The sequence below is a fragment of the Ambystoma mexicanum genome, chromosome 5p, assembly GCF_040938575.1.
Source record: "Ambystoma mexicanum isolate Mex_15411 chromosome 5p, UKY_AmexF1_1, whole genome shotgun sequence".
In the NCBI taxonomy this organism is placed as follows: Eukaryota; Metazoa; Chordata; class Amphibia; order Caudata; family Ambystomatidae; genus Ambystoma; species Ambystoma mexicanum.
In genome coordinates this window covers 297,406,533-297,431,828 of record NC_090930.1, presented here as the reverse complement: position 1 = coordinate 297,431,828, position 25,296 = coordinate 297,406,533, and positions in this window count along the sequence as shown.

Below are 25,296 nucleotides of genomic sequence, written 5' to 3'. Positions count from 1 at the left end.
GGTTAGTAAGAGATGGATTTTACCATCTACATTAACTGGCTAAAGATCACCTGTAATCACAGGGCACTTTATTGCATTTTGGCCGCATTTATCACCAGGGGCATTTCTTCTACTTAGGTGCACACGAGGACTCCCTTCCCAAGATGGCCACCTACATCATTCTCAGAGCGTCGCTATGACTTTGCATAGCATGCTCCAGATTGGCTAATCTCTGGGACTTCTGGCCTACTGGCATCCGGCAGGCAAAAGCCTGCCCCCTGCACAAAGGCCCACACTAAGGCTCCCTGTCTTGACTCTTCATCCTTCTTTCTTTTGCCTCCCCTGTGGGTGGTGGTGGCTGGCTTGCCCTCGCTCCCTCTGCCACTAAACCAACATGCTTCATCTTCCAGAGGGGCACTGCTGCTGCCTATCTCACTCGTGCATGCAAGCCCCTCGGGATGAACTTGATGCATTACGTGTGCCTTTTACCATGTACATTAACTGGCTAGAGACCGCCTGGAATCATACTGCACTCTATTGCATTGTGGCCGCATTGATCACCAGGGGAATTACTTCTACTTCGGTGCACACGAGGACTCCCTTTCCAAGATGACCACCCGCATTATTCTCGCAGCGTTGCTATGACTCTGCATAGCACGCTGGGGAATGTCTAATCTCTGGGACCTCTGGCCTACTATGAGTGGGCAGGCGAAAGCTAGCCCCCTGCACGAAGGCCCACACAAAGGCCCCCTGTCTGAACCTGTCTGTAGCACCTCTCCCTGTAACTTTTCTCAGGCATCTCCCCTAAAGTATTCCTAAGGACTTCACTTGCCCTGTTAAGCAGCTATGTAACACATTGCTCCATCCAACTTTCTTGTTACTATCCCTGTTGAAACTATTGCCATCTCCTTTCCCCACTGCCTATCTGTAACTTCTAATCTAGCACCAACAGCATTACCTCCATATTATGCCTCGTAAAAACCTCTCCTGTACTGTTCTCTAAATTCCCTGCTCCAAAAGAAGATCACATCCTTACTTTTTCTATACTCTCTGCTCTATCTGTGCAACCATTTTGTTTTGTATGCTTTAAAGTGCTTTCTACAAAATTCGAATTTTGGTGTACTTTTCCATCTGTGCTGCCATTTCGTTTTGTTTGCTTTAGAGTGCTTTTCTTCAAAATTAGAATTTAGGTACATTCACATTCATGTCATTGATCAGTAAATCTGGGCACTTTCAGCATGCCCATTGATCTCTGTCTGCCTGGCCACCTGGTGTGGTTCTACTGTTGCATAGTGCCTCTGACCTTCTCCCCGCTATCCCTGACCTCTCCCCCCTTGTGTTCCCTGCCCCCATGTTGCTCTCCGTCTCCCCTATTTTTTCTGTTCTCCATCTCCTACCCTCCCTCTCTCACAAAGTCTGGAAGGAAGAAACTAAAAAAGGCACTCCTAAGATCCAACCCTGGTCTGCCCATCGCAGACCCCTGTATCAATGCTTCCTCCAGACAGACTGACATCCTCTCTGCTGTTCCTTCAACTAACTTATGGACCCCCCATATGGTCTGTGTCCTCTCTCCTTTCTCCCCCTCACCCATTACTGGTGGCACTTGATGGGAAGTACTCTTGGCTCACTTTGCATCTTCCAAATGCACCATTAATGTCTAACACAATGGCGCGATCATGGCCCAGGGCTCTCAGCCCAACCTTCTCCTTCTGGACAGGCGTCTTCCTTGCCTCTTCAACTTCACACCCTCTCCTTGCACCCCTCCTTCCCTCATCCCCCAAGCCCCCTCAGGGGTAGCACTGCACCCCTGTACCCCCCTCACAAATCTTTTAAATGGAGGCACCAGCTTCACTTAGCTACCCTCAATTATCGCTCTGCTATTAAACACTCCTCTGGCATCTGTCACCTCTTTGAAGACCTTGACGCCCTCGCCCTCACTGAGACATGGCTCAAGGCCAGCTCTGTCACTGCTTTTGACACTCTTCTTCCTGAGGGCTACAAGATCATGTCTAAACCCAGACCCTCCCTTTCTGGTCTTGGAGTGGCTCTGATCTTTCCTGAGTGGGTTCCTGCCACCATCATCCCCACTCAGTCTTACTCTTCCTTTGAAAGCCTGGTCTGCAAGCTGTTTGTCTCCCCTTCTTTCTTGGGTACTTTTGCTAGCATCTATCTTCAGAACCCCCGGTCCTTCTTCCCTCTTCCTCTCTGAATGGGCCGATGTCTCCTCCTCTCCTCTTGCCTCCTCCCCAAAACATATCTTCCTTGGTGACTTCAACATCCATCTCAACTCCCCTGATGTGGCCACCATTCTCTTCTGTGACCTCTGCAACACTTTCTCCCTCACTATCCTCCCCTCTGGCCCAACCCACTCTGCAGGGCACACCTTGGATGCTCTCATCTCAACAGGCATCCCTCTGTCCAACCCCCTCACTACCCCTCTCTCCTGGTTTGACCACTCTCTCCTTTCTTCCTTCATTGACCTCCCCTGTCCCCAGTCTCCTCCCCCCGCACTGCCAGTCTCCTCCATCATTCGACCGATGAAGCATGTGTTTTGCTTCCTCCTTCATCCCTCCCCCGCCCTCTTCTATGGATTCTCCTCCTGACTCTGTCCTAACTAACCTCCATCTCTCTATCACTAACACCCTGGACATCCTTGTCCCTGTCATGAGGATCTGCATCAAGCCTGCCTCCAAATGCAACTCTTGGTATGACTCAGACATAGCCGTTTTGAAATGAAAGTGCAAAGCGGCAGAGCGGAATTGGCAGCCATCGAGTTCATCCCCCGACAAACTGGCCTGCCATTTACTCCAAAGGCAATACCGTCTTTCCATCTGCTCTAAGAAAAGCAATCATGTCCAAGCTCGCCTCTCTGGAGCCACCAATAGCACAGCCAAACTCTTTGAAATCTGCAATCCTACCACAGTCTCTACTTCGCCTCCTCCCTCCTCCCTCCCAAGCCTTATGCTCTTCACTGGCCTCCCACTTTTCCTCCAAAACTCTTGACATCCTATCCTCTCTGTCATCTGATCCCCCCTCCCTCCTCCCACCTTCTCTCACCTATTTTGGCCCCCCTAACCTCCCATACTCTCCTCCCTCTCTCCCATTGCACCAGTTGAGATCTCTAGAGTTGTCCGCTCTCTATGAAAGTATCCTCTAAACAGGTGATACCCTGCTCCTCAGAACCATCAAGGACAACATTGGCACGCTCACCCCTGCCCTGGCTGACCTCTGCAACCACTCTTTTGCCACAGGTTTTTTCCCTCAGCCCCTCAAGTACCCTCTTGTGTACCCTCTTCTAAAAAAGCCATCTGCTGACCCCTCTTGCCCAGCTAACTACCGACCCATCGCTATCACCCATTTCTTGGGTAAACACACGGAGAAGCTGGTCATCCCCCAACTAACCATCCACATGGCAATGGCTGGATGCCTCCATGACCACCAGTTCAGCGCACCCAGAGGCACTGAAACTGCTCTCCAGAATACCAGAGAAGACCTACTCTCTAATCTAGACTCTAACACTCCTTCTGTTCTGATCCTCCTCGACATTTTCTCTGCTTTTGACACTGTCAACCACTCCATCCTCATAAACCGTCTCTGTAATCACTCTCTTCCTGTGGCGTCCATCAGCTATCTCCATGGCTCTTCAACATCTACCTGGCCCACCTGATATCCACCTACTGCCCTCATTTCCAGTGTTATGCAGACGACACACAGCTCTTTTTCCAGCTGCCTTCCCCTAGCTCCTCCTCCTCTTCCTCCCTCATACCTGACTGCTATTCAGGCATGGTGCTCTGCCAATGATCTCTGCCTCAATGCCAGCAAGACAGTGATCCTTCTCATTGGGACTCCAGCTCCTAGTTTCCCCCTCACTCTCTAGCTAGACTCCTTCGGTCCCATTCCCACCCCTCCCCTCACCCATTTGTGAGGCAAAAAACCTGGGGATCATCTTTGACTCCTCTCTCCGCACATCACAGACCTAGCCAAGAAGTCCAATGTTCAGCTTCATCTCCTCAGAGACATTCTACCTTTCCTCACCTTCCATCTGAAGAGCAATGTCTCCAGAGCCCTGGTTCTCTCTAGGCTTGACTACTGCAATAGCCTCTTTCTCAACCTTCCTCTTTCCTCCTTTTGCCCCCTCCAACTAATCCAAAAAAGGACTATGAGATTTATCCTTGGCCTCAAGCCAAGGGATTGCATCTCTCCAGCCCTAAAATCTCTCCACTGGCTCCCAGTGACTGCAAGGATCAAATTCAAGACCCTCTATCCCCAGGCTGTCTGGGGCCTGGGATCTCTCTACATCCAGCTTTATCTCCCGAAATACCTCCCAGCCACAGTCCTTCTATCTAATAGCACCAACTATCTGCAGGTCTAACATTTCTCAAAGCAGAGAGTGGGAGGTAGATCCCGCTCCCTGGCTGGTGCCTCCATCAAGAACAGCCTCCCTCCCCCCTCAGACTTGAACCAGATCTTCTTAAGTTCCGGAAACGTCTCATAACATTCCCTTTCTTCTCTTCCTTCCCTCTCCCCCTCCCGTGCTAAACTCTCCATCTGCCGCTGCACTGGGGCCTGTTCCCTTCAGACTCATACAAGGCCCAGGCCACGCCCCACCCAAATACCCCCTACCCCCCTGCATCCTCTGCCAGGACTTGCCCTTGGGCTCCCTTTCCTGGACTATCCCAACTTAGTCCTCCTGTCCTCTGCACTCCCTCCCCCCTCTTTCCCCTGGCTCTTGCCACCTCGGCCCAACCAGCACTTGCCTGCCCCCACCCGTGTGGGCACCCCACTCCTGCACTTCTACCTCTACCCCGTCCCCTTGCACTTATTCACCTTGTTCGTGCACTTGCACGGTCACAAGACCAATATAACTGTTTCATTGTTGTTGTATTCTTATTATTTCCCATGTCCCCCCCCCTTTGTCTTATGGCGCCTGGAAACACCTGCATGTAGGCACAATACAAATGTCCAATAAATAAATAAAATTAATTAATTTCCCGATTGTTGGGGAGAGGCAGTGGTAGTGGTAGTGATGAATTGTTGCAGTCGTAGCTTGCTATCAAAGAGGACCCCATAATTGCGACACTTGGGTGAGGGAGCAAGAAGGTCAGGCAGGAAGGAGATTGGAGAGGGGGATGGATGGCATTGGAAGTTTGGAAAAAGATTACTTCCATTTTTTTAATAAACTTTAATTCTCAAGAGCGTAAGTTACAAGCATACACATAAAAGGCATTGTTCCGCATTTCCATTGTTATTCTCCCAGGAACGCCTCCGTTTTGTTGCATAAGTACTCATGAGTTTAACTGTTGTAACAACCCTCCTCCCACACCCCACACCCCCTACTGCCATGTAACGTCCAGTTTTGATTGAGGCGACACGACAATGTCCAGTGCGAAAAAGTCTGTTTTATATCAATTTGTGGTCTCAATGCACAGCGTTCACAGGATGGAAATCTTACGGGGGGAATGAGGTTAAAAGTACATTTGTTCCCTATCTTCTATAAATTTGTGGAATGGCAACCATATGTTCTGGTATTTCGGGAGCGATCCATATGCCAGTACCGTTACCTCCTCCATGGCCATCACTCCCCAGTCTCACCCACCATCTGGCCACTAATGGCCCCTGTTTGTTTTTTCATGCTTGTGCTATATTGATTCTTGCTGAGCTCAACATGTGGGTGATGAGGGCGGATTTATTCCCAGTGTTTGCGTAACTTCACTCAACCGCCTTTCCCAGCAGGATTACCATTGGGACTAGGGGGAGTTGTACACCCAGCACCTCCTTGATATGGCTTAGAATTTCCTTCCAATATGTCTCTGCCATTGGGCAAGCCCAGCACATATGGATTAAGTCTCCTAATTGACCGCAACCTCTCCAGCATGTTGGGGGGTATTCTGAATTAATGGAATGCATCCGCTGTGGCGTCATGTACAACCTCAAGTGCATTTAGTACACCGCCTTGCTGATTGAGGCGCATTTGGAGCCTTTCGTGGCCCGTTACCATATTTGACTCATACCTCCCCGGGTACTGGCTCCCCTACATCTAGCTCCCATTTCTGCAAGTGCGGTAGGCTCTCTTCCGGGTCCGCTCTGCTCATCAACCTGTAGAGTCTTGACACCACTTTCTCCGGTGTCCCCTCCTTCAATCACCCTCTTCAACTAACTCTGATCTGTACTCTCCATATTGATGGTATGTGACATCTGTGTACAACAACGTTCATATTGGTTTTTTGTGACAACAGTATGTATCAATTACACTTGTAACTCTTGTATGTAACCCACTCAAACCACCTACCTGTTGTAAAGTATGACTCTTGAAATTGACATGTACTAAGTGAGCCTACATGACCAGCGCCACGATGCCCCTGGGCAGATGTGCACTATACAAATCCAAATAAATAAATACATGGTGAGTTCTAGTCCTACTGGGTCCTGGGTTACCCCTTCCTTTGTTTTGGTATTTGTGATCCAATGTCTGACTTGAGTGTAGCGAAATCATTCCCTCTCTGGGATTTGGAATGTATCCCTGCATCCCTCGAATGTCAAGGGTGTCCCCTCCACGTACAAGTCCCCCAGTGTCAGTGGTTGCCCTCCTGCCCAGTATGTCCATAAGCCAGGCTGCAGTCCCGGCGTGAAGTCCGAGTTGTAAGCCACTGGCGTGAGAGGGCCTCCCCCTATTTATATTCCTTTGGCCCGCAGTGCCTTGTCCCAGTACCATAGTGTGGCTTTAGTTGTTTCCAAAAGTGTTCCTCCATTACCTCTATGCCTAGCTGGTAGGAATCCCAGAAACTCTAGAGGAATCTTAGTTGCCTCCCTCTCCAAAGTTGTCCACCTGTTTTGATTTTCCCTAGGTGCCCATTGAAGCATCAGTGCCACTTCTGCTTCCCCTAAGTACCTGTGGAATTCTGGTACCCCCAAACCCCACAGTGCCTGTGGCCGGTACAAAACCTTTCTGGACTTCCATTTTTTAAGAGCTCCAGCATGGGGTACCTGAGAGCCATCTAGCGATGAATTGCAGTGAGACAGTCCATAATCTGTTCCAAGATGGCTGGTGTGAAGGAGGGAAAGGAGAACAATATTTGAGTGTCATCAGCAAAAAGGTGATAGTGAAGGTCAAAGGATGAGATAAGTCTTCCTAAAGCAGGTGAATAGATTGCAAATTGGTCTAAGGACTGATCGATGGGGAGAGGGGTGAGTTTAGAGGTTTGAGAGTTCCAAGAAGTTTTAAAGGATTCACCTTCCAGTTAGGAGGCAAGCAAGGCAAGAGCAGATTTGCGAAACCTGGAGAGAGGAGTGGTGGACAGTTTCAGAAGCGACAGAAAGGTCCAAAAGGATGATTATAAAAAAAAGAGTGAACGTTAGCATGGGAACAGTCTTGGTGGACTGATTACTCAGGAAGCCAGATTGAAGTGGATCTCTACAACCATTATCCTAAAGGTATATAGTGTTAGAGTTCAAGGCAACCCGCTCAAGGACTTGTGAATAATGGGGAAGGAGAGAGAGAGAGATAGAGAAAGAGAGAGAGAGAGAGAGAGAGAGCGAGAGAGAGATAGAGAGAGAGAGAGAGAGAGAGAGAGAGAGAGAGATATTAAAAAGCTCAGAAAGATAAGGGAGCGTGATTGACACCAAAGTCATTGACCATTTGGGGATCATAAGGGTCGTCAGAAGCACAAGATGTATTGGCACTGCAAAGGATGGGTGCTAATTCAATAGGAGAGGTAGACGAGAAGTAGACGAGAGTCAGCGTCGGATTGGCCCCGCCGGGCCAAAATCATGTGTAGTCCCTGGGGGCCGGTTTATGCCCATGCCTGGGCCGATTTGAAAAAAAGAAAACAAAATAATTTGAAAAAAAGAAAATAAAAATTTGAAAGCATGTTTTTTTTCCTGCCGTTGTCTCTTTTACGTTCATTACAAGACATTCCATCTCGGTGTCCTCGGTCACTTGACAAAATCCTTGTACCTTAAAGCTTGTGTACAGTGTAGAAATATTTGACCATTGCACATCAAGTGACCATTGACTTCATTGTGCCACAATTAATGCTTGTTGTAATGTGTCTATCTTTCGCAATTATCCCTGGCATGCTGTTCAGGATGTTTGTTTGCATACTCTGAGCACTCGCTACCTCATAAAATATGAGGTAACGAGTCCTCAGAGTATGGAATGTCCTGTGAGTGCGCTGCTTTCCCTATTTTGCCAACCCCTGAAGCCTGAAAGTAGATGCACGCAGGCTTGACATGCGGCTAACTTTGCACCAGACCTGCAGATGAACTTAACTGGTCTGCCGTTAAATCTCAGTTACCAGTTTAATGGTATCCAATACAGAATAATTGAAATTTTACTGTAGCTGATATGATAGCTCAGTAGGTTGAGCGCGTGCAAGCTTGACATGCGGCTAACTTTGCACCAGACCTGCAGATGAACTTAACTGGTCTGCCGTTAAATCTCAGTTACCAGTTTAATGATATGCAATACAGAATAATTGCTAATTTTACTATAGCTGATATGATATCTCAGTAGGTTGAGCGCTTGCTGCTGTGATGTGTGTGTGATCTGCAGGTTACAGGTTCTAACCTGAGCAAGACCATCTCAGCCTTTCATCCTTCTATGGTCAATAAATGAGTACCAACACAGGTTGGGTGATATTGTGTACATATTTGTTCTATAAAAAAGAGCTTAAGCGTAAGTGCTATACAATAACATATTATCATTTGGCCTTGGACGTCTGCTTGAATTCACAGTAATTTGACAATATGATCTATGCACACAGATATTAATGATACATATGGTGATCCATTCTTTTATGAAATGTATATCACATTAGAGAAATCATAACCATATTTTTCGTAGTGTACTTAGGGACAATGCTATTTGATGCCACTTCCTGTTTTGTCAAGGGGTGAAAGGTTGTGTTTCATCACTTCCCGGGGTGTCACTTTCGGGTGGGGTCAAATGACATCACTTTTGGTGATGTCTTCAGAGGTCAAGGGTCGTGAGGTGAGGGGTGGGCCACTTTTTTGAGGCGAGGGGTGGGCCACTTTTTCTTGGGTGTCCGGGACTATTTCTTGTCCCAGTCCGACCCTGACGAGAGTAGAGGAGGTGTGGAGATGGGTGGTGGACAGAAGTCTGGTTGGAGAGAAAGAAACAGGAGGGCTGTAAGAGTGTCACGAATTTTAATGGAAAAGTAGTGAGCAAAGTAATTAGCAGAAAGGGAGGAGGCGGCGGATATTTACTTGGGAGGTGTGAGAAAAGATTAGATGTAGATGCAAGGTTGTAGGGGTGATTGCATAGGGAGGAAATTAGGATTGTGAAGTACTAAGATTTGGCAGAGTCCAATGCAGAGTTTAGGGTTGCAAGGGAATTTGTAAAGGATAGGATTGAAGTAGATGTCTGTAATTTGCTCTTGTGTAGTAGATCACGGCACATGTTCGTGTTTAGGGTCTGAGGGTCTGAATTTTAGAGGTGATCCAAAGCTGAGGACCAGAAGGTGTGAACGTGCGAGCCGGACAGTGTTGGTCAAATGGATATTATAAGTACATAGTGAAAGACAGAGAAAGCATGGTCAATAGAAGAGCCATGCATAGGGGAAAATGAAGGAGAGGGGACCTCACATCATCAAGGTAAGGAGAAAGAGAATCCTGCCAAATTTCCTCTTAGTTATTGAAGAGGGAAGATGAGAAGTAGAAGGGGTAATAATCCAGATGTTAATGTGAATAATGGAGTGATAAGAGGGAATGGGATCAATGGACAGGTCAGCGAAGGAGAGTGAATTAGAGAGAAGGACAAGCTTTAAGAGCGTTCCGACCAGAGTGGGTAGGTTGGTCGCGGAGGGAGTACCGGGAGGGGTATGATAGGAAGGTGTTAAGCTCAAGGCAGTTGGCTGCAGAGGACGTTTGGAGATTAAAGGCCAGCAGTTTAGCATGACAATGGGGATGTCAGTTGGAAGTGATTAAATGAGAAGGGTCCGATCAGGGAAGAAGGAGTTGAGATGAACCGGGGTCCATGGAGAGCCAGGACAGTGAGAGGAGTAAGAGGGATGAGTTGAATAGTGGCACATTCAAAAGAGGAAGAGCTGATGTCAGAGGGGGTAGAGTGGCGTGTTGAGGGCTTATTGATAAGGAACCCCAGACTGCCACCTTTCCACTCAGGTCTTGTAGAGGGAGAGAACGTAGCAGTGTCAGTGTGGCGAGTGTAGTGTAGCAGAGTTTTGAGGGCAGGTCCAGGTTTCTGTAAAGGCAAGCTATGAAAGTTGAGGGTGATAAGACTTGAAGTGGTCAGTTAGGTAGGAAGACTTTTTGCAGAGGGATTGGGCATTTCAGAGGCCAAGTGAAACAGTTATAGGAGATGGGGAGAGGACAGGTATTGTGTGGTAGGTCAGGAGGATAGATGAGATTGGAGATCTTGGGAGCACGGGATCTTCTTATTTGAGGGGTGCAGGTGTAGGGGGAAGGAGAAGGATTGGGAGTTCGAGAGTGATGCACAAGTTACACAAAGTTGAGGCTAAAGCTATGAGTGAAGGGAAGTAGAAGAGTGAGTAGAAGGAGGAATGGAGCAAAGTCAAGATGCATGATGAAGAGTAGAAGAAATAGACAAGACATTGAAGAAAGAATCCCAAAAAAGAGAGAGTAGGTGGCTGAGTGGAAAGGGAAGAGGTGAACGGTTAGTCAGTGGGTGGAAGGATCCCTATGTGAGGCAGCAGCAGTCAGGTAAACGGGGAGCTCATCAGAGCCCTGGCTTGAGCAGGGGTTCTGCTCTAGGCCCTTTCCAGCCCGATCAGGCCCAGCAGGAAGTTACCCTTTACTGCTTTTGGCTCAAACAAGGAGTTGCCCTTTGATGATTTTGGCCCCAACAAGGAGTTGCCCGTTGCTGATTTTGACCCAAAAAGGAGTTGCCCTTTGCTGCTTTTGGCCCATCAGGGAGCTGTTGCTTGCTGCTATTGACCCTTAGTTGCAGACGCCCAGGCTGGATGCTGAAAGGAGAGTGAACAAGGAAGGCATTGTGTCACATGTCCCTCTGGGAGTCAATCACAGTGCTCCAGATGGTTCCAAACAATGCAGACGGAGGCCTGAGTGCTGTAGGCACAGGGATGCTTGTTTTGCAGAAAGGACTCCCAAATGGCGGACAGGGTCCTTAGGCGAAGCAGGATGAAAAGGAACTTCCAGACAATCACATATCCCACTGGTAGTTAATCACAGTGCTCCAGATGGCTTCCACACTTGGGGACCGAGTCCTGGGTGTTGTTGGCCCAGGGAGCTTTGTTTCAGACAGGACTGTCAGAGGGTGCACAGCATCCTCTGGCAAATCGCAATGTGACTAGAATTTTTGAAAGTGAGAACGAACCTCCATACATTCATATGTCCTTCTGGGAGCCAGTCACAGTGTTCAAGATGGCTTTGGCGCTGGCAGGCAGTCTTGAGTGTTGTAAGCTCAGAGAGAGTTTGTTTTGCAAGCAGGACCCTCACAGGGTGCACAGGATCCTCTGGCAAAGAAGGACGAGGCTGAAAAGAAAATATTGAAAACGAACCTCTAGACAGTCCCATGTATCTTTCGGAGCCAATCACAGTGCTCCAGGTGGCTTTCATACTGTCCAACACAATCCTGGGGGTTACAGGCCCAGGGAGCTTCATTTTGCAGACAGAACCCTCAGATTGTGCACAGGATCCTCTGGCAAAACCGGATGTGGATGTGATTGCTGAGCTCTCAAAACTAGGTATATTTTAATTACAAGATCAAGAAATATGCTTTGTGGAAAGTTTCAATCATACTGTGTGACATGACAGGAGAAATAATAGAGTGGTTTTGCAGAATAATAAATAATTTAACAAACTTTCGTATTTAGGTTTTGATCACTTTGTACTTGATTTTTAGCCCATGAAATCAATAAGTATTTGTATTCAGCAGCCTAAATGACGTTTCCTTAAAAATAAGGGCTAATGGCTCTGCAGTACTGAGCCGCAGTGTGATCTATGATGTGGATTGCGGGCACGCGGCAGCGGTTGGATCCAGGCAAAGAAGCATGGAGTGAACACCAGGGAAGTTTGGCACATGCTCTGTTGTGGATTCGCAAGGATTTATGTTAGTACAAAATATGGGCCAATGTAGAAGGGAAGACAAGACTTGCGTCATAATACAGGACACTAAGCCACCAGAAGACAACAAAACGTGCAGAAACAAAATACATCATAGAAACAGTTCGCATAGAACCGGGCCATATATCAAGAGGCAAGAGAGAGAATGTTTCCAATGCGGCAGCATGACCCCCCCCTTGCCAATTGCATGAGAATGGACAAAGGGCACCCAAAACCCAGCTGCGTAGGGCACCTTGTCAAGGCGTGCAGGGCACGAATGTGGGAGCAATCATACAAAAAGACACTGGGCCTCATTACACGGTAAGCGGTAGCCATGGCGCTATTAGTGCCATCGCTACCCCCTTACCGCATTAACGGGTCTGGGTTCCTGAAATAGGGACTTACCGGGTCATTCCAACCTTGGAGGACCCAGTAAGTCCCCATTCCGGGAACCATTCCCCATTCCCATTCAAGCCCCCATAGGGCTCAATGGGAATAACGGTACCGCAATTTGCGGTACCGTTATTAACTCTGAAGTCCCTTAACGGGTCCCTTCCATAACGGCTGGTAAAACTAGGCATTAAGGAAGGAACCCGCTAAGGGACCTCGGAATAGGGTGGTAAGGGATTACCGGCACCGGTGCCCTTACCGGTGCCGGTAATCCCTTATCGCCTACCATGTAATGAGGCCCACTAACTTCAGCAGATCTGTGGTCCCACAGAACTGCGGTGCAGCGACCAGGATCTACGTAAAACGGCGGAAGAAGAACGCTACACCCAATGCGCAACATTCGCCTGTGGGGGAGGAGAGGACAAATATGATGCACCTATCAGCTGATTTCACTGTTATCTTCCAAGACACCTGTAGGGAATTATGGGTGGAAGGCAATCATGAGTGGCACAAGACAGACAAGCATCCTACCAGCTACAACCAGGGCACTATTACCCTGTCAGGATGTGTTAAATGCAAACTCACCGAGGAACTGGGAAGTCCAGCCCTGGGAAACCATACCAAGCAAGGAGGGACATTACATTGTGCTTCAGTGGCAAGGAAAATGTCATGTCCATTTGTTCACTCGATTACAACAAGATAGAAGAACAGTATGCTGCTGTATTGGACTGGGCAAGCAGGGCATTAAAGGGATATGTGCATGAAATATGCTTCAGTCGAGCCAAGAGACTGGTTCCAGTAACATAAAACCTGAACTAGAAACTGTCCCAGGTGATCAGCTCAGAGACAGAGCAATGCAAGCAACCAAATGGCTCAGCTGATTGTGGTCACAAGTAAGGCAGAAACTTGAAAACTGAGACTGTCCATATTTATTTTATTTATTGGATATTTGTAAGGCATCAATACAACAAATTGTGTTTGAAGGCACCACACAAAAAAGGGGGTTGGAGGGAGAAAGATAACAATAGCGGCCCCACTAGGCCCAGTGGCGTAACACAAAATGTGGGGGCCCCACTCCGATCCACGCTCAGGGGGCCCCCAACTCTGTAACAAATCACAGGTCATGCCACACTATGGGCCGGCCTAGATTATCACGCTTGCACAATACGCACAAACGTGCTGCTGAAGGGGTATGCCGCACACAGTACTAGGAGAAAGATATAAATATGTGTTTTAATGCAGTATACAGGACACTTTCTGAGAAAAATTGCCTAAAAAGCCAGAGTGTTTGCAATTGCTTTGTAGGGTAACACCTATCCAAAACATGCAAGTCACCAACAGTGCACAGGAACATTAATGCTCTGCTATTAAAAATGCCATGCCACAATGAAAACATGCCCCACTGGCTGCACAATGTAGACCGGTGTAGACATGTAATAACATTACAAAAAAGTATGCCAGGCCACATTTAGACAGACCGAGACTGGTTGCACCAAAATGCCAGTTGTTAGGCAGTAACCTGTGCAGTTCCCTCTGGGACCACTGCAAAAGATTTAAGACTACAGGTGTTTGGCAGTAAACCCACTTGGTAGCAGTCTGTACCACACAGATTCACTTGGTAGCTGTGGCTGAGCAGTCAGACTTCCCTCAAGAAGAGTTAGGCAGTGTACAGAGTATTGACAATAGGTCAAGAGAACACAATAGAACAAGTAAACACTGACCAGGGCTTGGTGTAAAAGATATATAATTACTTATTTAAAAACCACATCTAGAAAAACACACAGGCACCAATAGTAAGAAATTCAAAAACACGGTCACTAAAAGATATACACTCCCTTAAAAGAATATTAGACAAGTCTTAAGTAAAGCCCCACTTATTTTCAGACAGCGGTGAGCGCTTAACGTAGATGGCACTCTAATAGTTCGTTTTTAAAAGGGAGAGAAAAGCAGAGAACAAGTTGAAAACAGATCCCAACACTTTTACAAGAACATAACAAGAGAGGAAGGCAAAGTAAAACCGTGAAGTTAGAGTTCAATAGGCCGGATCCACTTTTGGAGGATCAAACGAAATGTGTCCAAGGTCACACGGTTGCAGTGCACAAAAGTCTTGTAACGGTTCAAAAAGGAGTTGGACCAAAGAAAGGGACCAGTTAGAGGGTCAAGGCGGCCAGCCCAGTCTAGAAGGTTAAGGAGTAATTATTACCTTGTAGCAATCTTTAGAAAGGGAGGCCTGGCGGACACGGTACCTTAAAGTGGTGAGAACACTCCAGCGGGGGCAGTTGTTCCTGGCAGCGGATGCAAGTCGGTGCTTCGTCCGGGGGAAGAGAGGATCTCGTCGGGGAGGAAGACAGGAGTCCGTTGCACTGCCAGGGAAGAAACCAGCCACAGAGTTTCTCAGGTACAAGGAGTGGTCCGTTAATTCGCGGTTCAGTGGTGAGTGGCTATCCGGCTGCCGGGGTGCTTGGCACGGGCAGTTTGACCACAAACCGGTCTGGGGTGCGAAGAAGGAAGGTAAAACTGGTTGTGCCCACCAGTCAGGGGAAGAAGCCTCTCCAGCCGGGAGATCTTCTCTGTTGTCGGGAAGTGGTGAGTCGGTTCCGCAGGGCTCCACCGGTGGTGTCATCGTGGTAGGTTGGCCCAGCTTCTCCCTCGTCGGATTCTCAGGTCCTGGGGCGACTTCTGAAGTTCCAGTCCCCAAAGCCCTGCTTTTATGCAGCATACCCCCATTCACTCAGCCTAGCTGTCAATCAAACATGCTAAGTGGTGAGCCGGCCGGCTCACCACTTGGGCCAATCACACAAGAGTGCGACTTGAGTTACCAAGGTAACTCAGTCCAGGGTGCCTAAACCCCCTCCCACACCCCCTGTGGTACCCAGACAGAGTGGCACCACTTTTGGAGGCTTCTGTGGAGAAGCCCGCCAAAAAGTGGAACAAAGGGCTCGACTTGGGTTGGAGTCACAGAAGAGAACACAGACGCCATTTTAGAATCGAGTCCTGGCAAAAAATACCAACCGGCGAATTAATATTAAATAAATAAACCGGCGGTATGTTCGAGGCTATGAGAATTAAATAATTAAAGTTGGTAGCCTCGAAAAATGGGAAAATCCCATAGGAAAATATTCGCGGTCTAATGTAAAAAGTAGTTTCCACTGCCACCAGCCAAATCTCGATCAGGGGGGACTGAGATGTGCCCCCTCGACTAACAGACCCCGGGGCAATCGAATTGCCCGACCAGTACGTCCACAATATGATGGTTTGTACTGGTTTCTGTTAATAATTTGGGACTAGTAAAGCCAATGGTGACTTTACATGCCCTGGGAGACAGTAGTCAGTCCCAGGGTATGGAGTCTATGGTGGGGGGGTCACTATGACACCCCTGTGTTACTGCACGGAGGGTGCTGGGTAACACACATAAGAAAAACACATGAGACCCTATGGAGTAAAGGACCCCATAGCCCATAAAACACATTGGCCCTCATTACGACCCTGGCGGAAAGTGACTGACCGGACCGCCACAGCGTAAATAGCGTTTCCGCCATTGCACGATGGAGCAAAGTGCGGCCCATTCCGACCCATCGGGCACGAGCACCACGCCATGGCGGAAGTGCAAAGTCCGCGATGGCGGAAATGACCCCAAAACGGCCCACACCGCCGCCGTACGGCGCCCTAGGTGCAATACCGCCACCCATCATAGCGGACACCGCAGTGAGCGCCAACCGGAAAGTACGGTGACCGTAAATATACGGAAACGGAAGTAAAAACATGGGCCCGGAACGGGAAACAACACCCCGTACACCTATAAAACCACAAAATACACACAACCACTAAAAACACCACCCTGAGACACATCCCAACCCGTCATCCACCCTAGTGAAACCAAGAAAAATGGGAAAAGTAGCGAAGAAAGCGTGCGACCGCAAGCGGCAGGTCCACTTCTCCCGTGAGGAACTCACCGTGCTTACAGAGACCCTCCAGGAGAATGCCGCCGCCGTCTTCTCCACGCAAATGACCAGGACGGCACTTGCGAACAAGAAGGCCATATGGGCCCTGGTGGCACAGCGGGTAAGTGCGGTGGGGACCGCACCCCGCAACCCACAGCAATGCAGGAAGCGGTGGGACGACCTGCGGATACGCGTCCGTAGCATACTTTCTGCCAACCGCAACATTGCCACAGCCACCGGGGGAGGATCGGAATCACCCATCAAGTTGACCCCCTGGGAAGAAATCTGTGCCTCCACCATTGGAATGGAGAGCATAGAGGGAGTCGGAGGGATGGAGAAAGGAGTGCAGACATCCGGAGAATCAGGTAGGTGGCCCAAATAAAACCATGCCAAATCCACAATGTCCAATCATGTGACTCACATGTGGCCACATAGCGCAACAGCAACACATGGCCAGGAGAACGTCCACACACATTGGCCTGATAGCGCACTTTAAAACTCACAATAAATACATAAATAAGTAAAAACCCCAAAAACACCCACTACACGTGCAGCAGGCACACCCTAACTGCAGGCTGCCAAACAACTGCACCCTCACTCCACACACAAATGAAAGCACCTCCAAGGCCCCGACCCAAATCACCCTCAGGTACCACCCCAATGCATGTGATACATTGCCATTCCAATTCCCACAGACCCATTAATAACGCTCGCCCTCCTTTACTCCACCACAGGGTCCGATCCAAACGACGAGCTCCAGGACACCCCTACCAGCACACCTGCAAAGAGGGCCAAGACCGACGGCCAAAGACCCTCCACCTCAGCTGCACGCATCAAGACACGGCAGCAGCACATATCAAGTGGCAGCACACAGGAGGGAACATCAACAGGCACCCCAGCAGCCAGCATGCCCACAACAGCACCACCACAGGTCCCCCCAATGGATGCCACAGAAGGTACTGCCTCTGGTGGCAGCAGCACCATAGGTGACACCCCATAAATGGCAGCATGCTCCGACACAGAAGACGGGGATGTCGAAGTCAGATCCATCCATGACCTGTCCCAATCCCCCTGTCTGTTCCATCCCGTACACCATGAGGATACCACGCAGGGGCACCCACAAGACGACGACTGGCCATCCCCCACAAGCCCTGTGGCAGGGCAACATGAGGCGAACAGCCCCTCTGTGACACCACCGCAAATGGCCATGGCACAGCAGAGGCAACAGTCCCTCGACCAGTTAATCGTGCAACAGCAGCAACTGGCCACGCTCCTCAAGGACCATGCCGATGGATGTGGGGGCACTAAGGGAGACATAGAAACATCAACTGAGACACTTAGGGCACAAATGGAGAGTAGCACCGAGAGCCTGAGAGTCCAAATGGAGAGTAGCACCGAGAGCCTGAGAGTCCAAATGGAGAGTAGCACCGAGAGCCTGAGAGTCCAAATGGAGAGTAGCACCGAGAGCCTGAGAGTCCAAATGGAGAGAAGCACCGAGAGCCTGAGGGGGGAACTGCATGCGACGTCCAAAGACGTATGTGCCGAACTTGCCGCAGTGCGCCGTGTGCTCACTGAGCTCTCACAAACCCTTAGGGACATGCATGGACGTGAGCAGGCAGAGACATCATCCGTTGCAAGTTCCGTCCAGGGCAGCCCCCAACGTAGATCTGGGAGGAACCTGCGCTCCACAGGCAGGGGTGCCCCTGATACCCGCAGAGGGGGCTTGCAATAGCGACTGCCCACTGACAATGAGCATCTTTGGACACTGGTGTTCGGGGGGGAGGTAGGAGGGTGGAGGGGGTGTGTTGGGCTCACTTGGGTGGCGGGTCGATAGGGTGTTCAACATGATATCACATATGCCATAAACAATGCACGATCAAACAATGAGATGTGTGGACAATGATCTTTGTGTACTAGGCCATCATAGGCGTACAGTCCATATTGTGCATGTACCAGACACACACAGTGCCACGAGTCCCGTGTCCATGTATCAGCCACCAGGCGTGAGTGCTAGAAGCATGCATCTATGAGATGCTGACGAATTTCACGGCCCTCCTGTGCCTCGCAGACTCCTTGAGGTGCTGCCACATCCCCACCCTCATCATGACCATCTTCAGGTGCTTGCAGTTCTGCGTCAGGGGGCATGGGCACATTTCTACGTACGCACATGTTGTGGAGCATGACACATGCCATCACCATCTTTGCAACCTTCTCATGGCGGTACAGGAGTGCCCCGCCAGACCTGCTGAGGCACCGGAAACGGGTCTTCAGTAGGCCGAATGCCTGTTCAATGACTACACGGGTACGTGAGTGGGCATGGTTGTAGTCCTCCTCATGCTGGTCCCGTGGGTTCCGGACTGGTGTGAGGAGCCATCTCTTCAGTGGATATCCGGCATCACCTGTATGTGGACGATAAACGAATTATGTGGAATGCCATTGCTACGTACGCACCCCCCCCTTCCTGCCAGGTCATTGCCGCATCACATACCCCACATCATCATGCATGAAATGAGACTCACCGAGTAGCCAGGATCTGTTCCCTGCGTGTCGCTCCATGTAGCGTGGTATTGTAGAGTTCCTCAAGACCATAGAATCATGGGTTGATCCAGGGAATCGGGCACAACAATGTGTAATGATCCTGTTGGAGTCACACACCATTTGTACATTCAGTGAATGAAATTGTTTTCGGTTGCGGTACTGGGCCTCCATGGCATGTGGGACGACCAATTCCACATGGGTGCAGTCGATGGCACCAATGCAACCCGGTATGCCGCCAAGTGCATGGAATCCCACTTTTGTGTTGGTTATTTCCTGCTCCGAGCGTGGTAGAGAGATGTAGTCGTCTGCGTGCTGCAGGAGGGCATCGAGCACATGCAATAGTGTCCGTGAGAACAGTGGCTGAGAAATGCCATGCAACTGTCCGACTGTGTGCTGGTAGGTGCCTGTGGCCAGGAAGTGGAGTACAGACACCACCTTCAGTAGGGGTGGGATGGCGGTTGGGCTATCTATCATGCTGACAAGGTCAGCCTGTGTCATGTCCACAATGGCGGCTATGGTGTCCCGGTCCAAACGGTAGAGGGTGTGGATCTGCTCATCAGTGAGGTTGAACGGATGTGCTCGGAGGCGTGGGATTGCGGGCTGCCTGCGTGGTGGTAGTGGCTGTGCTGGCAGCCCTTGCTGGCCCTGCCTTGCCCCCCTCCTCCTCCTGCGTCTCCTCCGTGCGGCCGGTTGTAGTTGGTGTTCGTCTTCTTCTTGGAGTTGGAGTACTTGCAGTGCTATCAGGTCCCCCAGGGCCAACATCGCGAGTCCTGCCGGTAGCATTTCGGAGTGGGTGTGGTTGTGGGAGGAGACTGGGTGTGCAATTTATGTGTTTTCAGGCTGTATGGCCTCCACCTGTGGTGATTCATTCCACCTGTGCAAGCTGCTCTCCCCTTTGGGCGAGCACGTCCCGCACACAACGCTGCAATTCGAGGAATGGCATCTTGCTATTACAATCATGTATTAGTACCCGATGGCCGTGTAACATTGGTTGATATGTTCATTCGGCTATGGTCCCATTGTTTCACATGCATTCTTTGCAGTCGCGAACAGACTTGTGAAGGGTCAGTGGAACGTAGTACTCGAGTAACGGTGGACCCTCATGCATCACTGTACCGAGGTTCACCGACGGGCGGGGCCTCCCATTTGTGAGTGAAGGCAGTTGCCATTTTCACACACAGCCGCACTAGATGGATTAATTAGTGATTTCAAGCGGCCACAGATGCCTTTTCGACGTGATGTTGCAAATGAGGAATTCGAAGGGCGGCGCTTTCGGTCTTCAGCTAGCGGCGAGGAGATGCCCACAGGTCTGACTGCAAATATAACGTTCTATTGTTCAGTGTCCTTGGGACAGGGGCCATGGCGAGGATGCAATGATTGATATGAATAGTTTGGGATGCGCAATAGCGAAGTGGATGATGAGGCCAGACGTTCCCAAATACATGTTACTTCACAACACTGGAATTACGGGCTGGGGCACAGTGGATTTTGCAGGCTGCATAACGCACAGACTCAATGGAATTCTCACATGTTATGTGAGTATGGAAACAGGCGTTATCATTACGGGATGAGGGAATGATGAATGGATGCATGGACAGATGATTTGATACGGTGTTTGCCATGTACAGGGCTTCTTGGAATCTGTCCGCCTCCCCTGCGCTATGTGATGCAGGGCTGCCATAGTGGGACCATCGTCTATCTGGCCTTGTTGAGCCCTCCCTGTCTCGACGCGCCTTCAGACACTTGTGTCCATGCACGTTACCAATCCCATCTGATGGATTCTGTTTTCACAGACGCATGCACAGGTACACTCGTTTGTGATGGTGTTTTCACCTCGATATGGATAGTTATGAGTCGCAAGTGGTTTTGGGGTGGTGATGATCCTTTGGAGTGGGCTAGCATGCATATGGCTGTGGATCTAGTGTGATCATTGAAGTGAGTTGTTCGAATGTAGTTCTGATGGCCATTCTATTCTTTTTCTTTTCTTTTGGTTGACAGGTATCTCCTCCCCTTTTGCCACTGCCATCTGTATGCCACTCCTGCAGATGGGTTTTACTCCCGACACCTGCTGCTTCGTGTTAATCAGTGGAGCAGCATTACGATCTTATGGGACGATCGCCAATGGGCCACATGCCCTTACGCAGTACTAGTGGCTCGGAGCAACATTTCGGCCTTTCAGCTGGACTAGTGCCTCCCTATTGGGACGGCCCTGCGGTTCTAGGCGCTTCCATGTTGCCTTTTCGTACGAGAATGTAGCCCCTGTGTACCATGAAGGAACAGGGCGTCACACAAGAAGTAGCTGGTCATTTATTGCGGATGCAGCCCACAATGGTGAAATGTGTTTTGGAGTTCATGGCCTAATGGCTGTATGGGCTTGGTGAATTAGTTGTGCATTAAATTTCTATTCTGATATGGGCCATGTAGCGTTCTTCTTTGCAAGTGATGTGGCATATTCCTATTTGGGGAGCGATGTATTGTGAGGAGATCTGCATTGGGTTCCAGCTTCGGAGTATAGTTGCGTGGTACTGTGCTGGGCGCGTTTGCCTACGAAGCCCAGTGAGGTCAGGGGTGAGGGCTGCCAATATGACTGTTTGAATGATGTCATGCTCAGGGGCGGGGGATTAGGTTTTGTGTAACAGATGCCGGTCAGCCAGGTGGATTGGTGGAATGATGTGATTATCGGAATATTGCTGGTCACAAGTGCCTGTGTTTGCATGCGTTTCTTGGTGGGAGACTGAGGTCATGTCCATTGGTATAGCTTCTGTATTCGTGCCATCTGTGCCCTGCAGCTCCCATTGGCCCCTCTTGTGATTCTTTTGTTCGTTGGCATGCATGGGTGACTTGTACATTTCACTGGTTGCATTGTGACTTCGTTGCACCTACGGGGAGTTGTACTATGTGGCCAGGGAGCGGTGTACAGGCACTCAGTGGGGACGTTTACGGTTGATTCGCGATGCCGTACTTCTCACCATGGCGGAATGGTACTTTCCGCCGTGCTTGATGGCGTTAAGTACATGTCCGCTAGGGTCGGAATTCGCGTACCCTTGCGCCATGGTGCTAATTACGGTTTGGCATGGCGCGCGCGCGCGTACTTGGTGCAGTTAGCGTTGGCGTTCACTGCGGTGTCGCTAATGGCATCGTACTTTACGGTGACGGGTCATAATCGCACCGAGCGCTATTCGATGGCGGTATTGCATTTCCGCCATCGTTTTTCGATTTCCGCCAGGGTCGTAATGAGGCCCATTAACAGTCAAAGGAACACCATAAACATGTCCAAGAGTGGGAGAAAAAGAGTCCCACTCTTGGCAGGAGGAAAAAAACAAACTCCAGAAATCCAGCAAACCCTTAAATTAGGATTTGGAAAATGTAATTTTACATTTTGTGAACTGAATTAAGTGCATGACAAACAATTAGTTGTCAAACTATAAGTTAACTAGAGGTTATACACCTATCTTAACTTCATTGAACATTTGTATTTTGAAATCCTAATATAAGCCTTTATAATAATACACTAAACTTTGAACAGCAAGCAGTGGGACCTGTATTAGACCCCACATGCCGGCAACATTAATGTTTTTGGGATTGAACTCCCCTTGGAGTGCACTAAGGGTTGGCATGTAGCAATACATGCCCTCTTCCCTATGATGAAAACTATATAATGGCCGGCTGTGTCCACCCGTATGGGTGCCAGTGGAGCATGTCAACTGAAATGTCAGTTTTACATTTCCACCATAGTTCAGCAGTGGAATTGGTAAGCACAACAGACACATGCATGGAATAACTACCCTTTGTGATTGGTCATTGGTGTAAAGTGCACATGCAAATGGATTGAGCATGCAATTACACTTTATGACTTCCCCTAGCACAAAATTGCCCTTTTCTCGTGTGCAGAAGCAGATAGCGCATCAAAATTGCAAACAAGTTTGTGACTTGCCCCCTTACTGTGTAGAGCTAGCCTCTTGGAGCCAGGCTGTAGCAGAGCAATGTTCCGGAGGGGGGGGGGGGGGGGGTAGGAGAGGGGCAGCTGAGAAAAGAAGTGACCCCAGAGTAGAGCGAGAAGTGAGCAATGTTTTAGTACTTAGCACAGCAAAATAAGTTGTCTGTCGGCGCTTGGGGAAATTTAGGATGTGCATTAATGGTTTCAGGTTGAGGACCATGGGGACTGAATGAAGTCTTCCTTCGCAGTCACACTGCTTACCATTGCACAACACACGCAGACAACAGAGGCTTCCTAAACACTTCTGATGAAAGGAGCCCCTAAATATGTCCCCACTGCAGAGAGTGCTTGTCCTTAGGCCAGATTTTCAAAGGGACTGTCGTTGAATGTAGAAGTGCAATGGGGCAGGGTGTGGGGAGGGACTCTATTTATTACGAGCAAGGCTTTGATGATTCAGAACCCAGGTTTGAAGGGGGGTGTGTATTACAGGATTTAAGGGGACAGGGGCTCTGGGGAGGGAGATCTGAAAATCTACCTGTGAGTCCCCTTCCAAAGGCTGCATTACCTACCTGCTGCATGGCACCGCTCTCTCTTCTCCATCTTAAACCTCCCATTGCACTCTCCAGTCTGCTGTATTTATCGAAGTATCATTAAGCTGCATGATAAAGCCAGTATTGCAGCGATTAGAAGCGGTTTTAAATAATCATAACCACTAGCATTGCTCTGGGCAGCTTTACATTAGACACTTTGGTGGCAGGACTAAGGCTGGCTTATAACTGGCTGATCCCCTTCTGAAAGGGGCAGACAGAATAAAAACGAATGCCATAGAAGGCTGCCACTAGCATTGATAGCGGTCATGATTAATTGAAAACATTGCATCCATTAGTTTTGTAGTGCAAAGAGGCTGTCCAAATGGAAGAAGTTGCGCTGTGCAAAACCCAGTCACATTCTATTACATTACTTTTTAATTTTACTCTACTTTGCCGCTCCAGTATTACATTTGTCCTATATCAATGGTTAATTTCCACCGACCCCCAAGAAAGAAAACCCACAGAATGTAATTTTCAATATAATGTGTAAAGTAGCTCCTTTACTTTATGGACCTGCTGCAGTGATCTGTGTGCAAGCTGCAGGTCAAAGCAGTGACGTCATTTCACCAAAATGCCAGGGGTAGCGGAAGTGACATCACACGACCCTTTACCCCTGATGACATCCCAGGAAGTGATGTCATTTGACCCGCCCCGAAATGATTTCGCGGGAAGCTATGGAACACGACCTTTCACCCGTTGACAAAACAGGGAGTGGCATCACATAGCATTGTACACTATGAAAAATATGGTTATGATATCACTATAATGTGATGTACATTTCATAGAAGAATGGATGGCCATATGTATCGTTAAGATCAGTGTGTATAGGCCCATATTACCAAATTACTGTGAATGCAAGCAGACGTCCATGACCAAATGATAATGATGTGTTATCATATAGCACTTACGCTTAAGCGCTTTATATAGAAAAAATATACACCCAATATCACCCAACCTGAGTTGGTACTCATTTATCAACCTCAGAAGAATGGAAGGCTGAGTGAGGCGTTTAAGAACAGACTAAATCAGTGACTCACCCCCTGAAGTGTGCCTGAAATAAACATTTAATGAGCCCAGAAATTATTCTATAGAATTCCAGAAAGACACATTATTTGGTACTCCTATTCTTTCTTATTTAGGGTCAGTGCTGAAAGTGTTAGACTTGTGGCACTCCTGTTCTTATTTTTCTTCTTTTTTTTAAGGGGCTTGAACAAGAAAGCCAGCCACCCCAGAAGTAAAGAGCCACAGCCCAGGAGCTTGCATTACCTTTTTAGAGGTCGCAAAGGAGACCTCAGAGTTCGCATTTGTGACCTCTGGTGACCCCCAAATGATGTACCTGGGTCACAGGTTTGTATCCTGGAAGTATTGGCAAACCACCAACGCTTGCAGACTGATATACTGAGTAACTTTGAGTTGGTATATGTATCGAAATTGTCCAGCAAGCAGTGGTGCTAGTGGCCTCATGCCCTACAGAGATTTTCCACAGCTGGAAAAAGTGGGAGTAGCAGGCAGTAGCCACATGTCCTGGATGATAGGAGAGAGGGGAAGACAAACTAAAATAATGTGTGGAATACCTCTGGAATAAGCAGGTGCACCCGATACTTTAATGGGATATTTATGCATCATTATAATTAATATCACAAGGCAAAAGGGCCTACTTGGTATATCAGTTCTCTCTTACACACAAGTCTTGCAATATATTAATTTCTCTTTTTCATTCTGGGGCTTTAAATGTGCGCTTTGCAGCGCTTGCATCACAAGCTGTGTTCTCTCTTCCCATTGGATATACAGATGTGTTATCACCTCATTGCCTTCTAACACTGGTTACTCCATATCAGCCATTTGCTGACAAAGAAGTGTT